The 11,050-nt window shown below is 39.3% G+C and overlaps 1 long non-coding RNA gene across 1 annotated transcript; it reads left to right on the forward strand.

The window, feature by feature from the left end:
• Positions 1-6,114: 6,114 nt before the first annotated feature.
• LOC137859633 (uncharacterized) lies at positions 6,115-10,208 on the forward strand. Its single transcript, XR_011098424.1, has 3 exons — positions 6,115-6,444; positions 6,634-6,780; positions 7,544-10,208. It is a non-coding gene; the product is annotated as an uncharacterized lncRNA (long non-coding RNA).
• The last annotated feature ends 842 nt before the right edge of the window (positions 10,209-11,050 follow it).

Consider the following 11,050-nt stretch of genomic DNA (forward strand, 5'->3'; position numbering starts at 1 on the left):
GGTAAAACGAAGTAGGAGGATCCAGTGAAAGGAGCTCTCACTTCTCATTTAATTTACTACCTAATACTCAGCAGCCCCAGATATATAACACACTACAGAACTGTCTACATGTTTCCCCTCGTGGCAGATAGCAGATAACTGTTAATAGACTTGCTTAGAAAGTTTATTTAAAGGAAGAACTTAACTGGGTTATTTTTCATGGAGGTGTGAACATTGCTTAAGGAGCTTAAGTCTCCATGTAGAAGTATTATCAGATAGGTTCTCGAGGATGCTAACGTGCATTAATATGGAGCTGCAAAAACAGTCCTCACTGGTGTATGTAGATAGGGCCATTTTGTAAATCATGCCCTCTCTGATATTGCAGAGTTCTGGGATTGTGGAATGTGTTGTTATTTCCAAATATAATAATATTAGCACATAATACACACCCTCTCTCTCTCCTTTCTGCAACTCCTGTAAAATCAACAACAAAACCACGGGGGCAGAATTTGGTTTTCTCTCCAGCTGTATCTGGCTCCTGCCACAATAGGATTTTGTCAGCCAGTCTAGACAGGATCATGGATCTATTCTGGAAAGGTGAAGGATGGGCTCCGAAAAAAAATCTCATTTTTCACTTGTCAGGTGTACCAACCTAGTTTCAAACACTACCATGGACCTAGCTCAAAACTTCACTGTAAGGACAACAGTGGGGAGCTCGCTGAGTGGGACCAGGCTCTTCCACATTCGTACCTTACAGCACAGCTCTCTGACCCCTTTCCATTGCTGGTGAGCAACCCTAGCACCTTCTGCCTTCAGAAAGAGTGGAGAATTCACACAAAACTCTGCTCAGCACTCTCCAGGATTTAACCCACACTCCACATGTTGTGTGGTGATGAAAACGTGATTAAAGGAGCATATATTACATTATGTCCAGATCTAGAGAAATATTTTAATGGAATAAAGCAAGAGCCATACATTTTTTAATTTTATTTTTTAATTTAATTTATTATTATTTTTTTATTTTTGGTTTAGATGTAAGCTGCACCTCCTTGTATTTACAACCTCCAATATTGAGTTAGTTAATAGGATCCAGACAATGAACCTGACTACAGGAAAAAGCAAGAGACAGTTTCAGTTTCAGCCAAAGAGAACAGACTCAGGTTGATAAATGGTAAGGAGTATATTAGATGTTAAAAAATATTTCATTTTTAATAATCCTAGGTGTTACTGACAACCCAGGTAAAAAGCAAAGTTCATTTCTTCAAAATATACTTAATCTGACAGTATCCCTTTAATTAAGTAGCAATTTAGATTTTCCTCTCTTCCACATACAAAGCTTTAATGAAACATGAAAGCCACAAAAGAAATTTGCGTGTGTTTCATGGTAAGGCGTGAGCAACGATTTTCTGTTTAAATTCACAGGCAGTAGCTATACAAATAGCATTTAATATTTGTCGGAAGTATTATCTGCCTCTTTCCCTCACAGCATTACATTACTAAGGTAATAAGTCCATGAGAATACATGATTTCCTGGCTACTGTATTGAATATGCACCTTTAAACAAAGTTAGACTTGGGAATTTACCCATATCTTAAAATGCTAATCTAACACTAATTAAAAGGCTGGTGAGTACGCTTTGATGAATTCCAGCTCGCAGAATATGACAGCTGAATTCCGATGGCACGCGTGGCTGTAGCAGAATTACAATGCCTGAGGTGGGCAAGCCGCGCTCTGCACCAGTGCCTGGTGTAGGGAGGGGAGAGATGGAGTTTGCCACAGCCCCTTTGGTGCTGCCGTCTTCACGAGGTGTGGCCAGCCACAGCCTTTGTTTCTCATTTCATAGCCGCTTTCCAGCGAGGCTGAAGCAAAAATTTGGCTGCTTTTTCGTCCCGCATTCCTTTCAATATGCCCCTGGTATTCACTGTGAAATGTCTTACTCTTCAGAAAGGACAAAGACCACCATGGGGAAGAAAAGCCAAATAGTAGCATCTCCTTTCTTTCACAAAAGCAGGTCATTCCAAAGGTTTCTTCATCTCCTTAAAACCCACACAGACCTTCTGTTAAAGAATTATAAGGAAATCAGGTAAACATTCTGAAATAAGCCTATAATATAGGTCCAATATCTTCTGCAAATGACTCTCTTGCTGGTCTTGTTAGTCTTCCTGTCTTAGAATCAGGACAAAATTCAAATCCAGCTTGTAACACAATTTGGAAGTGTACCCTATGAACATACACATGCCCCTGTTAAATTGACTACAGATCTCTTCAGAGGTACCGCTTGCATGATGATATGGGAGAAGCTAACAAAATTGTCCTTGTAGTTTTACCTTCGTACTTCCCACACGAGGAAAGCCAAGATTTAATTGAGATAAATTTACAAGTCAGGTTAAAAAAAAAAAAAAAGTGTGGCTTTGGAAGTATTCTTAGACCTCATTCAAAAAGGATTTGGAAATTGAGGTTTCCATGTACCTTTACTTACCTGCCTGTGTACAACACACTCTGCACCTCTTTCTTACACAGAGTTCCATATAAATCATAGCAGAATTCACCACAGTTCTTCATCCCTTTGGGCCTTGCAGCCCCTTATGGTTGCTTTCAGAATAATAAACACCAGTAAAGCTGACCCACCATTTGAGAAACCTGAAAGAAAAAAGATGAAGACCACTTACTGTCCTTACTGTCCTAGGAAAAGAAAGCAGTAGCAGGCACCAATACAATAAAAAATGTTTGCCAAAGGAACTGGGCTGCTTGCTTTGGCCAGACTTCAAGCACCAGGCTCAGAGAGATATTCTGGGAAAAAAAAAAAATCTTTAAGAAGGAAATTGTCCAGTAGGAGGAGGTGGAAGGAACTATGATCAGATGATGAAAGCCTTTATTCTTCTAATAACACAGAGCTCTGTCCAGGTGTATTTTGAATCAGAAAGAGCTGAGGGCTTAGGTGGTGGTAAGAGCCCGTGTATATTCACTGATACACTGCAGCCAGGGGAGGCTCCTGCACAGAGACCCTCATGGGAACAACCACCACCTGCCTGCCTGGGTGAAGTCTCTCCTTTCTCTTCCCATCAGCAATGAGAAGGGAAAGCTGTTCCCCTCTGCAGCACAGGGCACTGTCAAGATCAGATTTCTATGCATTATCTGATCTGAATGCAGTAGCAAACACAGCAAAGAACTTAGCTATAAACAGATAACACAAGCGAGGAGTTGGAAAGGAAAAATGTAATTTCTTTTTTTTCCTGATTAGAAAACAGCGGTGAGAACATCACGGCTGTGTCCCCAAACAACTCGGGTATTGCAGAGCTGCAAGGCCGAGCCTGGCAGCGTGATGTCCTGCACTGGGACACCTCCCAGCAGTGGTGCCTGTGCTGCCACCCACCGCAGCTTAGAGAGGGCCACAGCTGCTGAACTGTGGAGGAAGCAGCTTGAGATTGTACCTGAGAGGCAGAAAACAAGCATTTCTGTCAGCCCAGGTAGGATGTCCCTCCTGAGGATCCTGGCTGCTGAACTTTGCACTTCCTATATGTAATAAAGCAGAGGGGAGAGCAGTGGACATCTTGTCAGGCACAAACTTTATCACCAAAGCAACCCTCAGGGTAGCTAAAGATTTTATTTTGACTGTTTCTACCAAATTTGTAATAGAGTCTAGAGGACACCTTTCACATATCCCAGCCGCTGAGGCACTGGGTATCCTGAGGTTGATTGATTCTCCCTAATTGTGTCATGTCAGTTTGTATAAATAATTATGTTTCTATGGGATCAGAAGGAGGGTGCCTGTACTTAGGGGTTAATGCACAAGTACATTCACAGCCTCCCTGAGAGGCAGTGTCAAAGTTTGAGTGGCTTTATATATACCCTCTGGCAAAAACAGGGATTGCAACTGAGCAGTGTCTCTTAAAAGATCAGTGGCATTTTAACAGTGGGCTCTGGGATGGCTCTGTGCATTTAAAATCTGGCTCGAGGCACTTTTTCCAAGGTTTCACAGTGAAATGGTGCCAGTGCTGGATATTGAACTAATATCTTCTGGGGAATGTCTAACCAGATTTTTGCAAGTGAGGCTCTCGGAAGATTTAATAGAGTGGACACAGCTCTGCACTAATAGAGCTACGCAGATTTGGGATGGGAGCTGGCTGGGTGCTAGCCAACTTGGACTGTGGACAGGATGATCTTTAGACTGGCCTGCAAAAGACCATGGAAAAACACCCAGAGTCCCAACTCATACCTTTAAACCAATATCAAGGGGTGGGGAGGAGAGAAATTTTCCAGATTGTTCTTTTCCCTTTGCGAGGGTGGATCTTATTTTGAGCACAGCTGAATTTCTAGATGAAGAAAATTCTCCTCCTCACAAGTCCTGCTTGATCTTACTACCACAAACAGTGCGTACCCCCTTAATGTGTTCCTTGACTGCTTCTCCTAGTTCCCCTGCTCTTCGATCACAGATAAATAAACCAAAGACAGCATGATGCCCGTTATCTATAAAGATTCAGGTAGAGTGAGTATCATAGCACAATCACAGTACTTGAAAATTGTATTTTCCTGGAAAGGACTTTTGCTAGCCTTCTTGGACCGTGCACAGAGGAAGTCCTAAGTCTGGGGGGAGAAAATAACTCTTAGCAACAGAATGTTTGAACATTCATACAGGATTAATTACTTGTTTTATTTTTTTCTTTAATTTTAAGTGATTGTACTGCTAGCAAAAGTGAAAAATAGAGACTCTGATCTATGCCAGGCACTTAGTACATGCAAATACTCCATAAGTTTTTTCCTATCTTGAAGAATTTCAGCACAGACTACAAAGGCAAAGTGGACTGAACTGATCCCTGGAGAAAACATGTGCAACTCCACTTATACGAAAAGACCACTCGCTTCAATAGAGCTGTACCCACTTATCCCCAGGATGAATTCACACATTTTTTTCTGTTATTAGATGGAAGTCCTATTTCTGTTGGAGTGTATGTGATCTAAGCACTTACACTCATTTTTTTTTCCCAAAAGTAGAATTCTGTGCTTATATGATGAATAACACTGCTGAACAGTGCTGTAAATACCAATAGAGGTACATTAACATTTGCAATGCCATTATGCTAAACCTGAAATACTAGGCAGTCCAAAAAAAATATATAAATAAATAAATATATCAAACAAAGCTTCTGTCCAGATTTGGTACAGAAAATCTTTAGTCTATGGCATACCGCACTTGCAAATTAGCGCCCTAAGCTCTTGGAATGTCATCAAAATGGATGAATTTCACAACAAATAAATACTGTGGAAAGAATGGTGAATTTCCAGCAATTATTCCCCCAAACCTATTTCAACAAAAATTTCGTGTCCTAGATGTGATTATGGCACAGTAATTTCTAGTTAACACTTACTTATGACAATAGTTGAGTTGAAAATATTTAGTCTTGGGCAAACACGAAGTATTTAAGACCTAGTGGTTATGAGCAGTATAAAATAGGGGCTTATGACAGATTACTTGGGCATCACAAAGGTTGCTGCCAGGTTCCTACTGGATAACAGTAAAACGTCAGGTTGCTTGTGCTTGTTATGGTTAATGTGAGATCAGGTCTCTGTATATTTTGTGAGACAAATTCTCCCTGGCCTTGGCCACCTCTCCTAACATCCTTGGGCATCCCTGGAAGCAAAACAATGCTCACTTACTCGGACGTTTGCAAGCCAGCAGTCCTAACTAGGAGTTGTGCACATGGCAATTGTGACTGGAATGAATAACAATAAATAAGCACCAACAAAGGTAAAATTACCCCTCAAGTCGACTTCTGTTCACATCTGTGCAAGCAGTACCTGTTCTCTCCACACCAGAGGGAGCTCAGACATGACAAGCAGAGGTTACACTACAGCTTTAATGGCAACACTGCATGATCAGAGGGAGATATGTTAAAAAAAAAATAAAATAAATTCGGAAGTACAGTAACATTCTCACTACATTATTCTAGCTGATGAGCTGATCAGTTCATATTGTCCAGGAACTTCCTTCTTCTAAACCAAGCAACCCCTCCTCTACTCAGCATTGAAATATAAGGCAGTATCTATCTGTTCACCTTAACAAATGTAGGTCCTCATCTCCAGACCAAAATTTGTAAGAAAAGCATACAACCACCCTTATTTCTTCCAGTGTGACCAGCTGTGTAGTAAAGGTGTTGCTCTTCTTGATTGAGGACAGCAGAATACAATCCCCAGTGATTTTCCAGGGCCTTGGCTGTAGATAAACTATGCCACATTCATTATAAAAGAGTTTGACAACATATTTCTAGAGTATGGGTGTTCTGAGGAAAACAGGAAAAAAGAGAAAATTAATTACATCAAGTAATTCAATTCTATACTTCAAATCCATAATTGCATGTAACATAATCATCCAGCACTATCATCTGCTATCAAAATCAATGAAGGCTGATTTCAATAGGAGCACTGTCAGACTAAAGCATGGAGCCCTTGAGTACAGTATGTCTTGAGGTAACATCAGAACAAGAGATTTATTCCCTCCCTTTTTCTTCCAGGAACCTCTTCCTTCCTTTTGCTCCAACCTTCCCACTGTGCTGTCGCTGCCCCCGTTTGCCCTATACTGCTTGTTGGGAGTCACATTCTGAACCGGGGCAGTAAAAGGAACAAGCTTTAAAAGAAAGTCTTGTTCTTCTTTGACAGGGTAAGAAGAGATTGAAAATGCAGTAGAAAGTGCTTAAATACACCAGAGATGGGTAACCTAAAGTCCTGACCCAAGTGACAAGCAGTCCAGTCCAGAGTGTGAGATGTGACACAGAAGCAGGCAGACAAAACCACAACAGTATGAAGGTATGTGCCTGTTGGGGTGGGAGGTGAGAATTTTGAAGAAACCTGCTAAAGGTATGACATGAAACAGAAGTTCCATGGATCTTAGAAAAAATGGTCTGCTTGTTTTGTTTTGTTTTGTCAGCGTGCACCTAAATTCCTTATCTGAGCTGTTTGTTAAAAGCTGAAGTAAGCTGAAGCAAGGCTTATTTTAAAATGTTTGTTAAAATAAATGAAAAGAGCAAGAGAAGCAAGGGAAATAATTCTTAGCAAAAAGCATGCTGATGTCTTTATGTCTATAGGAAAAGTCCCTGGCACTCCTATGGTGAGAGTGGACGACATTTTATAAACATATTTCTACAAAGAGAGTACTATTCAAATTGGAAATGCCCATTTGGCTTACTCTCACTGCTTGCAGCTTTGGCAGGTAACAGAGAGGACAGCACTTGCTAGCAGACTGCCCTCAATGTTCTCTTAGTTAACACTGCAAAAAGTAAAAGCTCTATTCTCAATTCTTTGATGGTAATGAGAAGCTGAAACATGCATCCCACCAGCGTTCTTTGGGTGTTTGCAGTTCATACTAGCTTACTACACCTAGTTTTATTTAAGGCCTTCTTGGAAAACTGCACCATTACAGAGAGAGCAGCTTGGGGAGCTGATGTACTCAGAATACAATTGTGGAAAAGGTAGTCTAATAAGTTCTACAGGAGAGAAATGAATGCTTAAAACATCTGAATCATTTATGTTGGGAATCTTCCATTTGCAAAAGAACTGTTTTTCATCACAGATGCCAAAGATGCAGCTAATTTTTCACAGCGTCATCCCATTTATCACAGAAGATGCAGATGATTATCGCTTGTCCCATCAAGCAGTTCTGATTGATTCAGTGAGCTACTAGTTGGAAGTAATGGTCTCCACTGGTCAACAAGCACTTCAGCATTAAGAAAGATCCTGCAAGCCAGCAACCCATTTTCAATACAGAAAGGCTTAAAAACCTTACCTTTCAGGTAGGAGACTCCACAGACAGTATTATGAGACTCAACATACCTAAAGCAGCAAATCTAGGTGTGTGAGTTATATCAGCTAGCTTACCAAAAAGAATGAATAAAATTCCTTCCTCCTTACTGTAAGGTGGTTGGTTCTCATCCGAGTAACAGTTGTTATTTCTGTATCTTTTCTCTTACATGATGTGAACTTACACTCAGTTATAGCAAAAATTAAGCTGTGAGAGGACAGTTCACACTAAAGCATGTAACACAGAAATACAACTGCTTGTTTCAACCTGTGACAACTTTGTATTGACTCAAAGTCACTTTATCTGTATAACCCAAGCAATCTACACAGGAAACTCCAGGAGGAATGAACACAGTATTTAAGTTAGGATGACAATTCAGTAACTGACACACTTCTCTGTGATTTGCAATGCAACCAATGTCTTGGCACAATGCTGACTTGTCACTGCAAAGAGCTTTCTTCTTACTCAGATGGTGCCCATCATATTCATGAACATAATCAAAGAAAGAGCTTGATAAGAGCCATTCCATGCAGAACCTGTACAGCTCACATTTTATATATATAAACTTGACTGTTTGCATTTCTGAGCAACCAATTTCTATGGTTTTTTTTAATTTGTTTATTTATTTCTATTTGTGGTTTTTTGTTTTTTTTTTTTTTGAGAACAAATTGTTATATTCTAGGTCTGATTTTAAGCAAAGAAACAGAAAACCTCTCAATTCTGCCACACACAGTTCCAAGGAAACTGGAAAGACAAGATTTGATGGCAAAATAAACACAGATGTAGGCGGATACAAAACAACAGTCATTTTTAGACAAGAAGGATGACAATTTTTCTTGAATGAAATTAGGGCTTCCGCTACCTCTTGTGATGCTTAGAACATTCACATTCGATGTCCCAGTTTCTTGCCCTCTCAGCAGGGCAGATGGCAGTGAGGTACCTAATTCCCATTGGCTTTCAAACAGATTTAAACCTACCTCATTTTTTCCAGACTTCAAGTTATTTCCAACTGTGACAAACCACACACTAAACAGAAAATAACATCCATTTGCCATTTTGCTGTCAACTTGCAGGTTGTCCTTGCATAAATTGCTCAATATTTGTATTCTTCTGAGAACTCCCATTAAAGTTAAAAAACACTGATATTAATACATTAAATCCTTTTTAAAATGCTTTGAACTTCCACTAGAGGTGCATCATAAATAGATACCTATCTGAATTAGCAACGTTCAGAAGTAACAGGAATAAAACTTGGATTCACGCCATATGATCAATGCCAAATGAAAATCTGCTCTGGTCTTGTAGAGGTCACTCAGCGCTGTACAATTCTCATAAAGTAAATATTTTTGAAAATGGGGAATGCTGAGATTAAGCAATACATTACATTTTTTGATCAAATGCCAGAACCCATAGGTGAATAGGAAACAGACATCAGTAATTACAGTTCGTACTCCAGCTATTTCAAAACCCCTTGCTTCAATGAACAAGTATTAACTGGACAGACACTCCTTCACAAATTAGAGGTTGCAAAGGCTTATTACACACCATATTTATCTTTGAAACTTGTCCAACAGAATTAAACTAAAAAATAATGATACAGATTATGGTTGCAGGCAAAAAACTATTAAAACTAACAACTATATATATGTTTTTATCTGTCAAACTGTCCCTGCAGCCACTCTTTGGTTTAGGAGCTCAGGAATGTGGTATTTAGAAATACTGTTAATTGTATTAGCATGCTGTTGTCCAACTTTAAACTGTATTTTCTCCCAGGATTTGATAAACAATTTCTTTCTTAATTGTTCAGGCCTTATAACACAATAGAATTGCAAGAACATGAGTCTGGACGACCTCCAGATGGAGCAGGAAAAAAAAGTATGACACCCACGTGAGTGAGCAGCTTATACTGAAGCATCGAACATTGCTTACAGAAAATGCGGAGCCATTAAGTTGACATTGGCCAAGCCTACTGTAAAACCAAAAGCAATCCTCACTCTGCACCTGAGCTAATAGTTGAGAAGCCTTGCTGGTGGAGTTGGGCACCTAACACAGCTCTGGTCAGGCCAGGTAGCTCAAGGTAACTCAAGATCTCAAGATAAAACGTTCTTTGAACTTGGGTTGCATAATTGCACAAGGACTTTCCCCTTTTCAAAGTTAGTTTTGCCCTTGAGAGATGTCTACAAAAAACTACAAGCTTCACACACACACACACCATGATGTAGGATTACTCAACATATGAGAATCTCAAGGCTTTAGTTTGGCTAAATATGAAACTGCGGTGGGGAAAGAGTTGGTGCAGAACTTGCTCATGGATTTAGGTTTCCCTGAGGCTTCTGAGAGATGGTCAGAACTCTGGCACAGAGCAAAAGTACTCTACAGAAGCCACGAATGTAACATCTCAAATCAGATCAGTAATTCAGGAAAACATTTATTAAGGTACAATTATGCATGCATTTATTATGCATTCAGATAATCTCTATACAGATGCATTAGGCTCTTAGATTTTCCCTAATAATCAGGGTGTGGGGTTTTTTTTTGAACACTGTATAATTCCAGGAATTAAGTAACATTCTAAGTCAGTAGTTTAGGTATACCAAAATACTTGAAATTGGTTATTCATCGCATATGAATAACCAATAACTATTTCATCACATAAGGAACCCGGAACCCAAAGCAAGTATTTTGCATACTTCTCAAATAATTAGGTTGTTAACAACCTAACATAAAACTAATTAGTTATTTTAAGTGAAATTGAAAAATATTACATGAAGGTTTGTACTGCTGTGATGAATAGTGTGTCAACTTCTCAGACAACAGCTGCTATTTGAGGGTTTGGATTCTTTATAACCCATTTTCAAATTAAACAACCACACTGATCCTTATGATTAGATGAAGATCTTTATTTGACCAATATATATTAACTGTTACTATTAAGAGTACTGTCTATGAGCAAATGTATGAATATTCTTAATATACAGTACTTCTGTGTTTAAATAATGGCATACTATTAATGTTTTCAGCACAAAGTTATTAGTATCATTCTACTTTTCAGTATGTCACAAGTAGAAAGGTCGGCTGTATCTAACACCTATCTGTCAAGTGTTTAAAAAAAATAAACTACGGGCAGAGTGCCTGTTAAGTTTTAGACAAGAATGTTTTGTACACACCTATCTTCTTTGGGACTGAGTAAAAATAGACAATGAGGAAAAATCTGGACAAACATTCATGGTGTTATCTAGTTTGGTTACAACAATAAGCAGACAACTACCTTTGCAAACA

Source organism: Anas acuta, chromosome 7 (genome assembly GCF_963932015.1).
Source record: "Anas acuta chromosome 7, bAnaAcu1.1, whole genome shotgun sequence".
NCBI lineage: Eukaryota > Metazoa > Chordata > Aves > Anseriformes > Anatidae > Anas > Anas acuta.